An 11,237-nucleotide genomic window follows, 5' to 3' on the forward strand; every position below is an offset into this window, starting at 1 on the left:
CAGGTCTTTGCAGAGGATTTCTCTCTGTTGTGCTTTCCTCAGTGTCCATTGGGACAACGCGGTGTCTCGATGAAGTGGAGAGGGCAGGACAAGTAAATAGTCCTGAAGTGGGTCAGGGAAGGACTTTGGCTGATATTGAACAGCTAAATCAATAAGGAAACTTGTTCCTGGTCCAGCCATGGAGTGGGAACACCACCCTCCAAGCACCACAGTCACACAGGAGGAGTTTGGCACGCTGAGGGCTGGCAAGGAGCTAACCTTTAGGCTTGTTAATGAATGATAATTGAGTGGTCCTCAAGAGCTCTAAATAAGTTCCCCAGCTCCCAGCTGTTGTTTCAGGCTGGCAGGGGCTGCTGGGCACACCTTGCCTTAGCAGCAGATGTTGTTCCTGCTGGGGGAAGGTTACTCATTAAAAGGCAGCAGACACTCCAAACACAGAATAAAATGTGACCAAAGGACTGGCTGTGCAACTCGGATGGATTAGTTTCCCTCCCCTTTAATTAGGACGTTTTGATAGCTGGGGAGCACAATGAGATCCAGGTGTCATTGTTTCTATCATGGCCTCAATCACAATGATAATCCTTGTTTTGTGGTGGTGCCTCTGGGCTCATCACCATCCCAAGACCATCCCTTGTGTGCTGGGTGATGCCCAAACACAGCACAGGGAGGTGGACCCTGTCCTAAAGATCTTCCAGGCCCAGAGATCTGGTTTTGGCTATCTCTGTTTCCATCCACAGTGATGCTGATAAATAAAACCAGCTCTCAACCATTGCCGTGGGCTGCCTGAGCCATTTGTCTGTAAAAACAGCTGTACCCAAGGAGGTCACACAGCTCTGCTTGTCAAGCAGATGCCTTGCAAATCATCTACATGCAGAAAAACATCATATTATTAACAGCACAATGGTTAACTAGAGAAAAGGCAGGTCCACCTTTCACCATCATTTATCAAACCTGTAATGTCAAGGAAATTACTTTTTTTCCCTTGTGGCTTGCAATTAGTACAAGCCAATAAAAAACTTAACGTTCTGCTAGCTCATCAAGCAGGTGGTTAGAGCTTGCTGGCATGAAGAAGGTGGGAACTGCTCTGTAAGCACAGGTTACGTGGTGCAAGCTGGCATAATCCACCAAAGAAATCCTTGGGGCAGCCAGGCTTTGGGACACAATAGTGCTGAGAGGTGAGTGTGGATCAAATACCCACAATTTCTCATAATATTACACCCAGGAGACATCCACTGTAATTAGGGTGAGAACAACAGAGAGGAGGTTTTCTGCTCATGAGGTTTGATGGTAGAAATCTCTGCCACAGGGAGCTGTAGGTATTTAAATTTGTGTGGATTTAAGAAGCAACTGGGCAGAGTTCACCAAAGAAAGACACGTGAGGAGTTTTTATACTGAAAGACTCAAGTCTTCCATGGGAAATCCCAGCTGGGGGTTGCTGGGAGTTGAGTGGAATTGTCACCCTGGGTTTGTCCTCTTCTCCTGCTCTTCCCCTACACTTGGCATGTGTCAGAAACAGGAGATGAGACCTACACAGCCTGATCCATGATCATAAATCCATGGACATAAATGTCCATGAAACAGATCCATGAGAGACTACTGTTCCTTCAACTCTTCAGGGTGGAATGACTTTTAGAAAAAAGGTGATTTCTTCTCCCAGTCTGACTGAAAAAAATTAAGACAGTGGTCATTCCACCTGACTTTAAAAATATTAAAAACCTGAAAATCTGTACAGCCAAGGAGAGAGCGGGATATGTCCAGCTCCAAGTGATTTGCATGACCAACCCTGGGTGTCTGTTTTAAGAGATGAATCTTCCCCTCGGGGTGACTCTCCTCTCCCTTGACCACAAAACAAGCCTGGGCTGACTAACTTGGACCTGGGCATCTCACTTTTAGAGGTGTAAATTAGGGCTGATGAAACCTTCCCAAAATTGCATGCCTCACCTCAGATTTGCAGGATTCTCAATTGTGAAGTGGAACTTGGAAAAAGTATCCAAAAAAAGGGATAAAACACCAAAGAAAATGTACATATGTTTCAGAAGTGTTTTATGTGGGTTAAATAAATTTTGGTATCAAAATTTCCCTTGAACATGTCAGCTCCTGACCCAAAAACAGCTCTTCCTGAGAAGTCTACAAACCTTTCCATAAGAATGAAAACCTTTTGATAATCACAGGACCTGAAGAGTAAAGGCCACTTCTAACTAGGGAGAAACTTGTAGCTGAAGACACCAAAACAAATCCCATTCTTGACCAAAAAATGCCCTCAATGTTTGCCCAGACCATGAAATAATAAATCCTTAATGGCATTAATCTGAACAGCTGCTGAAGAAGCACAAAAGCTTTGAGTTGAGTCAGCAGGATTTCAACTCTGTGGCTGCAAGGAAGATTCAGACCTTGGAGGTGTTCAAACCCAGCCTCACCTTGCTAAATCTTTCCCAGTGTGCCAGTGGTGGAGGGTGGGCTCCTCCTCCAGATCCAAAGTCATCAGAGCTGTCATCTTTCACTTGCACAAGGATTTCTGTTGGATTTTTCTGTTGGATTCAGGAGCTGGCTGTAAATCCAAGCTGGGGGTGATTTTGAAGAGTAAATTTAAGGGTCTGTAAGTCCACAAGCTCTACAAACTCAGTTCATACTGCTGTTTTTAAAGAAAAATATGGATTTTCCATGGGAAAGGCGAGGAAATTTGGGACATTTCATTCCTAACCTGCTGCAGACTGACCACCAAGCAGAATTAAATGATCATTCCCACTGGGAAATTATTTGTGAGGACAGAGGAACTTGCACTTATTCCAGGTCCATGACCTCTTAGTTTCAGGAATGTGCAATTCTGTATGAAACTCCCCATTTGTTGGGAATGTTCTGAAGTGTCCAGATCACACAGTGGTCTTTAAACTTCTCAATACAAATAGAAAGTAAAAGTTGCCTCAGACTTTGGATAGTTTGAATCTTGGATATCTGAAGGGTGAAAAGCTTGGAAGTCAGCAGTTTGGAGAAACAGTGGAGACTGGAACTGAATCTTCTCTTGGTGTGTTCTCCATCCTCTAAATTCATGGTTGGATATTCTTTGGGGACTCCACTCCATCTGGGACACTCCTCACTTTGAAATCCCTTCATTAAAGGACATCTCTTCCTTAATTCTCCTCTGCCTTCCAAATTGACCTCATTAGCACCAATCTTTCAGCAGTGCCGCCATGGGCCAAAAGAGCTCCAGAGACAATTTATTCCAGCCTCCTCAACCCATGGAGATGCCTCAAAACCCACCCTTGGAGCAGAGTACCCACCGAGGCGGTGAAAAACCAATTCCAAGCATCTGGTTTAGCGAAGACAAGAGTGCAAAGCTATAAATAAGCATTTTTTCCATATGACTTGACTTCCATTTTTGCCCTCCTTGTTCACCAGGGCAGCACGGAGAGACATCTGGTGGCTGAATGATTTCCTGCAAGCAAATTGCAGGAAATGTGTGTTTGGGGAGGTGTTTTTGGAAGGGGGATGTCTCAAGATGTCCCTTAAGAGATGTGACACCACTGAGTTCACCTGAAGCACCATCATGTGCTGCCACATCTCCCTCTTCCATAGCAAACCTTCCATCTGTTCTTTGGGGCAAAAAATGTACCAAAATGTGTCTGTTGAGACAATGGATCTCTTCTTGTTGCCTCAAATGTTGGATTGTACTGTCAACAGCCTGTTATGTCTCATCCCAGTCCTCTCTCATTTCAGCTCAGAGGACATCCAAAGGGTGATGGTCAATCCCATCTTGATTTGGCCTTTTCTAAATAAAATATTGGGAAAAAAGGAAGGTTTTTCACCCACTAGGCATCAAAAGAAGCCCTTCTGCACTTGGCAGCAGAGGTCCAAGTGGGGCAGAGGGTTGGTTCATCCCTGCAGTCCTCCAAGACAAAATCTGGCTGAGGAGAAGAGCAGCACTAAAACCAGGATCTGGAATTTAATCCTGCAGAGGCACTCTCAATAATTCCTCCAAATTCACCACTTTCATGACATGAAACCTTCTCAAGAACTTCAGGTGTTAGAGCCAGGGCATTGATGTCTCCACCCAGACACATCTTTGCTGGTTGTAAATCCCTCCAGACTCTAAACCCAAAGAGTCACCAGCACAGGGACTTGACCTGGAATTTTCCTCTGAGAGGATGAAAAAATAGGGAAGAAAAAGTGACCCAAATGAGCTTTGTTCTGCACTGTTGCCCCACATTGTGTTGTTTTCCCATTGTTTCTGGCACACCAAGATCTGAAGTGCAGTTCCATTATCCCTATTTTTTTTTTTTCTGGGATTTGCTGAGATACCTGGATTTTCAGTGGCTGTTGTAGGCTGTAAAGTGCCCATCACCAAAGGTGCTTCCATAGAGACAGAGGCTCTTTGCTCCTTTATGTTGGACAAGGTTTTTAGATCAACATTTCCGCGGTCAATTTTGGCATCAACCACCCACCAGTGACAACAAACCTCCATTCCTTCCCACCACTATTCCTTTTGATAACAAATCATGGTCAGGGACAGTTTCCACTAACCCAGGTTGCTCCAGGCCCTGTCCAGCCTGCTCTGGGGCACTTCCAGGGATGGACAGCCACAGCCTCAGCTGTGTGACCACAGCACTCACCTCAGGTTCTTTAACATATGTCTATCCACATCTTCTCTGTGATGGAGCAGAGGCTGCTCACCTTTATTTTACAAGTGAGGAGCAGAAGCACAAAGAAATGAGGATATTATATGTTTCACTTGGTTTTGGTCTCCTAAAGTTGAGGATTTTAGTCTCTTTCTGCCTTCTGGAGAGGCAGCTGGAGATGTCTCATTCTGCAAAAGCTGCTGAAGTGAGGCTGAGGTGCCACACCAGGAATTACAGTCTTGCTCTACCCCCAACATGGATGGGGTAAATCCCTTTCCAGACAATCAGACCTCTCTAATTAATTGCAGAAAGTGAAATACTACCTTGGATTACACATAAAATTTTGGTAAACAGTGTGAAATGAGTCCCACAGCAAATAATTCACCCAGTGTTGCACTTGCACCACAGGGATTGAATCCCCCCATTCCAAGGGCCAGCCCAACCCTTGTAAAATGCTTTTTGCCAATATTTGATCAACATATTGGGTCTTGCAACACACTGGACTTGCAGCCCGTGCTCTCCAGAGCCATCCATCCATATCCTTAGGGATTGTACAAATGATTGCAGCAGGAAAAGGCCCCTGAGGTTCATTCTGAGCATAACTTGATGAGATAAGACTCAGCCTACGTCACAGATGGGAGGCTGCAAACCCTTCACCACCACAGGGCACAATCTAATCTAACGACTTCGTTTGTCTGATCTCTCCTAATTTTTGCTAATCTAGATGAGAAGAAGATCTTGTGTAGCCAGAAGCACATTTCTCTGTTCTGGTCATATCAGATGACCCAATAAAAGATATTTCCCCTCTCCACAAATTCTTGAGTGGCCTTAATCCATTGCAGGTTTGATTTTTTTCCCCTGCATTTTTGGAGCATCTTTCAGTACAAGATCAGGGGCTGGACCAATTTCCCTAATAATACTTGACTGGAGGGAACATCCTCACACTTTCCCCCCCCAAAAAAAGCTAAGATTATTTATTTTCCATGAACCCATGCAGACATCTCTCCTCTGGGGCAGTAGATATGGAGACCCTGTGGCTCAGAGGTGCTGCCTGAACATGTGCTGTTTGTTTTTATCATTCCCCATGGGCCATACACAGTTAAAAATCCAAAATCAGCACCTCCACCATGGACAGGATGGATATTTCTGCAGGCAGGTCAGTGCCAAGCAGTGGGGGCCAGTTTCCCTGTAGATCCAAAAGGCTTAAAAGCATTTTAAATCCAGGGCAGAACATGCTCATGGAGGGAACCGAGCCACACAAAAGACAATGCTTGGCAAGAGGCAACGGTGTGGGGGAACTCATGAGAAGGTGGCAATTTCTGAGAAGCCCAGGTACACCACTGAACTCAGGTGCACAGATTTTGTCCACAGGTGACCCTCTGGCATCTTAAATGTTTATCTCAGGGACTGCAACAGCTTTTGTCTGAGGGGTTCTCACCCTGAGAACTCAACCTGTACCTGATCTGAGCTGGCAGGGTGAGTCCCACCTCCCGTCTGAGAAGAGAGGTCACCTGCAGGAGGATTTGTTTCATCACCACTCTCGCAGTTCTAGATTAAGCTCTGAATTTTGGCTCCCTTTCTAATCAAAGAGGGGTAAAACTTATTATACAAGGCAATTCTTCCACCCAAAGATACCTGAAACAGCTAAGATCCTTGTGGAGGAGCCTCTCACCCCATTATCTGGTGAGAGAGACAAGGTGGGCAGCCCCTGCTGGACAAGGTATTTTAGTAAAATACATTTTAAGGAAGAATACTCTATTTTTCGCACATGATGCTGCAGGAAAGACCATGACCTGACCACAGTATTAATGTGGCCTTATCACATCTGACCCTCTTTGTGTCAGATATCTCTGCACGTTGCCCTGTGCTGTTCTACCCATGACGTGTTTTAGTTGCAAAACAGCAAGCGCTTTCCTCAGAGGGGTAATTCATCTGGAATAAAATCTCTTTCCTCTGGAATAGTGACACCACAGAAAGCTAATTCCAAAATAGCTATTCTGGTCACATTTGCCATGAAGACAAGTCCTAAGGAGATGTAAAACTGGCACCACAGACCTCGGCGTCGTGTCCCCTGTAGAGAATTTCTCAAAGAATCCCTATTGTCCTGCTTGCCTCTGACTGAGAGGTGACAAAACCAAGGAGCTGAGGGGAGCACAGAAAGGAAAAGCTCTGCTGCCTCGAGTATTCCATGTTGCATGGGAAATCTGGGCTCTTTTCTGGCAAATGTATTTTAATTACCTCCTTTTGTTTACAGCGCCGTTTCGTGTAGCGCTGCCCTTGCCAAGCAGCCCAACAACTTCTCCAGGCATTTCTCTGCCAAAATCACCAGCTCTGTTTAAACATCGTGACACCTTAGAAATAATTCATGCTGGATCCATTCAACTTCTTTTCTGAGTTTTGATTCCTCACGGGGATGTTTCTCCAACCTGGTTCTGAGTGCTAAAAATCCAGGGAAGAGGTTCCATTTCCTTTCAGCTCATTTATCACATGGCTGAGAATGTAAACTCAAGAAAAAGTCCAGATATATAAAAGGTCTGCAGTTGAATCAGAAAGTGCCATAAGCAAGAAAAAAATCAGGCAAAAAGTAGGAATAATTCAACAGGCAAACAAAGTTATGCACAAAAATAAATGAAAATCGGATTTGTTCATCCTGATGCCGATATAGGTAGGGGAGACACCTTTAATAATTCTTGTCCAGTGAACAATTCTTGTCCAGTGAGTCTTGGAATGAAGCTATTAAACTTTTCTAAGGTTACTTAAAGCCTTTTTTACATTTCAAAGAGATTTAAAAATGCTATCAGTTTTAATGATAGCATTTAATGACTATCCTTTAATGACTGTCTAATAATGGTGACATTAAGACTTGTAGCCAAAGAAAAAAATCATCTGGCAAATTCTCTTTGCCAAATTGTCATCTTTAGCCAGAGTCTACATCAGCAGGGGAAGCAGTCAGAGGCTCAGTGCAAGGGGAACACCCTGGGGTATAATTGATTCCAGGGAAATTCAGGAGCCATCCGAAACAAGAACCATATTTTTGTGAATGAACAGATTAATAATTTCTTATTATTTACTTATTTACTCATGAGCTACCCACAAATGAAAAAGAAAGAGGAAGATTTGTGACTGCCAAGGGTTTATTACTGTCCTTGTTACTATATTCTGTTTATCCAGGATGGTCCTTGTGCCTGAGTAGCTCTGCTGGGTTTAGTAGGAACCTTGCATGAGCAAGGTTCACCTGTGGCAAGGCAGCCCAAAAAACCTCTGATCCTCCAGCTCTCTCCAGGCAGGCACCTTTCATTTTTAAATTGTTAATAAAGGGACGTGTGCACCACCGACAGCCACCACCCACCTGTTTAACAAACTGAGCTGTGAAATTGGATCCTTCCCATTTAGCCTGGCTGTGCCTTTGATGCAGTTCCAGAGCTTAGGTTGCCTTATTTGCCTTTAATTTCTAATCCAGGCTTATAGCCAAGTTTAGGACACACTGTCTCTTGTGTTACAGCATCTTCAGCATGGGCTGTGGCAGGTCCGTGAGATCCTACAGCTCCAGAAGAACTCTCATGGATCAACCAAAATCCCCCTGAACTGCAAAATTCATCTCCAAGAGCAGACCAAAGAGGACAGTTAGACATGACCACAGAGACAGGGCACCTTGAGGAGGATTCCTGTGATTCTCCTTGTCTGATCTCCAAGCTTGTGATGAGGAAAGCTGAGTGTCACCAGGATGAGAAATGTCCTTGAGAAGGTTTTTCTCTGTGGCATTCACATTCTTTGGAAAAATCCCATTGCTCAGGATTTTCCTCCTGGGAAGCTGAGAAGCCTCAGAGAAAAAGGAAAACAATTTTTATCTCATTTGCTTCTCCTGTGTTTTGCTCCTTTGGAATGTGGTTGGAGATTGTTTACCCACAGGTGACTGTTTCACTGGTTTTTGCTGCGAGTTGTTTTCACTCTTTGGCCAACAAGTGCCAAGCTGTGTTAGGACTCCAGAGTCATGAGATTCATTATTATCTTTTTAGCCTTCTGTAAGTATCCAGTCTGTATCCTTTAGTATAGTTTAGTTTAGTATTCTTTAATATAATATAGTATCATAAAATAATGAATTAGCCTTCAAGAACATGGAGTCAGGTTCATCATTCCTTCCTGCCACAGGGCACCCTGCAAATACAATATTTCTCCAACAAACACCCCCAGTCAACCCTGCTTAGCCCCTTCCAGGTGTCCAGCAAAGGGTGCTGGGGAGTGGCTGTGGGGTCAGGTGTGGGAATCACAGCATTAAAGTCATGGAGGGCCCAATGGATAATGCTGAGCTTTCTCTCCTCAGGATGTGGTGTTGTGTTCAGTGAGGGATAGGTGACATTCCTGAATGGGTGGAGAAGGATCCAGGACAGCAGAGTAAGGTGGTGAGGTTTGACTAACGAGGAAAAGGCGTGTGAGGCCATGAGCTAATGTCTGAGGGATCTCTAGGGTAGGATTTCTTAGAAGAAGATCTTCTTATCACCTGCTCTGAAAGATCCGAGGATGTTTTTACACTTGAAAAGGGCCAGGAGCAACATTACACAAAGGTGGTTCAAGTGTTTTTCTGGGACATTCCCCCATGACCTCAGACAGAAAGCACGATGATGCTCTCTCCTTCCTCGGAGCAGACTGAAGAGGAAACATCCTGAGGTGGGATGGGGAGCAAACACCTTGTCCAGAGGAAGATAATCACCATCTTCTCTGTGTCTGGCTCATCACAGACATGTCAGTGTCTTGGGCTGCAGTGTAACACCACCTACACTGGGCTGACTCACTGCTGAGATCCCTCAGCACCAGCAGGGTGCTGCAGCTCATCCTTCCTTCATCTCCCTCCACTGTAGGTGATTCAAGCAAGCAGGGGTGGACTTGTCCTCTCAACAAGTGCCAGGAGAACCACAAAAAGTCCCCTCCCAAGCCAGCATTATGCCAGGGGTACGGAGACAGCTCTATCCCTAGGAGCGCACACAGAAGAGACTCAGCTCCAGAAAATGCAACGCCTCCCTCCACCCAGCTGGCACCTCCCTGGGTCCCTGAGCCTTTCCCCCAGTTTAGAACATCTCAGGCTTCCTTACTGAACTTGGCTGAGCTCTAAAAACATGAATAAGCTTCCCCTGTCTGAAAGCCAACTGGCGAGGCTGGCTTGGATGGGACCCTCCATTTGTGACAGGGAAAACACAGGAGCTGTCCCCCTTGTTCAGCTGCTGGGGACAGAAGGACAGAAGGTCTGTTTGCAACAGTTTGTGACTGTCCAGTTTTTGACATGGGTTTGTGACATTGTCCAGTTTGTGACATTGTCCAGTTTGTGACATGGATTTGTGACGTTGTCCAGTTTGTGACACAGGTTTGTGATGCTGTCCAATTTGTGACACTGTCCAGTTTGTGACGCTCTCCAGTTTGTGACACGGGTTTGTGACACTGTCCAGTCTGTGACCTGAGTTTGTGACATGGGTTTGTGACACTGTCCAGTTTGTGACACAGGTTTGTGACACTGTCCAATTTGTGACGCTCTCCAGTTTGTGACACGGGTTTGTAACACTGTCCAGTCTGTGACACTGTCCAGTTTGTGATGCTGTCCAATCTGTGACACTGTCCCGTTTGTGATGCTGTCCAGTCTGTGACACAGGACACCCAATCCCTCCCAGCCCCAAACACACAGCAGTGGCCCCAAACCTCCCCCACTCACCGAGGTGACCTAGGTCTGTTGTCAGGAGGTTAGAGCAGAGCAAAGCTGAGGGAGAATATCCTGATTAGAAGGATGTCCCACAATGGAACAGGAATACCCTTCTGTCCCTTAATTTTCACCCCAGCCCCTGATACTGGGCTTTCTATCAATGCCATAACTCAGAGGGTCATGGGCTCATCCAGTTTAAGTCCAGCTTAACTCTGATGCCATCAGCTTTACACCAGGAGAAGATCTGGCATCATGCTTTGTCACCCCAACCCTGGTGCTGAATTCTCGGAATGGAGAGGTTTTGTTTTGATAATTTAATCTTTTCCCTCTTTTCCTGGTTCTGCTCCATTCCTGAGAAAGCCTGGAAAGGTGGCAGCACTTTGTTGCCCAAAAAAAGGAGCTGTGACCATGGGCTTCTATCCCCCAGGAGAGCTGGGCTGCTCCACACACCCCACACCCAGTTCCTCTGGAAGCTGAGTTCCATAGCCATGCTGTGTCCAGCAGCTTTTCCTCCCATCCCCGAGACAATGCCACTCCTCAGTGCATTCAGGATTGGTGTGTGCAGTGGAAAAATAGCCCAGAAAAGGGATGGATCACACAGGAAAAGCTACTTAGTCCCTAAATAAAAGAGGAGAGTGATTAAACTGCTTGTCTGTATCTTCCCTGATGGGTTGAGGATGGACAGACAGACAGGCAGACATTTCCTTGCAGATCTTTAATGCCATTGCAATATGCTAATTAAATACTTCTCTAAATTTAAAATGTATTGACATTTAAAAACATGACGCATTTTACAACCAGCCCTCTGAACGACACACTAATGATTTATTAACTGCTTCTAAATGTTGAAAATAGAAGCTTGAAAGAAAACGTTTCCCTTTCCTCTTCCCTTTTCTGGTGGCAACTGTTAATAAAGGATTTAATCACCCTTTTACATC

The 11,237-nt window shown here is 45.2% G+C and overlaps 1 long non-coding RNA gene across 1 annotated transcript; it reads left to right on the plus strand.

The window, feature by feature from the left end:
* The first annotated feature begins 10,159 nt into the window (after nucleotides 1-10,159).
* LOC135286800 (uncharacterized) lies at nucleotides 10,160-10,943 on the plus strand. The gene is made up of 2 exons (XR_010350845.1): nucleotides 10,160-10,597; nucleotides 10,727-10,943. It is a non-coding gene; the product is annotated as an uncharacterized LOC135286800 (long non-coding RNA).
* Nucleotides 10,944-11,237: the final 294 nt, after the last annotated feature.

Source organism: Passer domesticus, chromosome 1 (genome assembly GCF_036417665.1).
Source record: "Passer domesticus isolate bPasDom1 chromosome 1, bPasDom1.hap1, whole genome shotgun sequence".
Lineage (NCBI taxonomy): Eukaryota > Metazoa > Chordata > Aves > Passeriformes > Passeridae > Passer > Passer domesticus.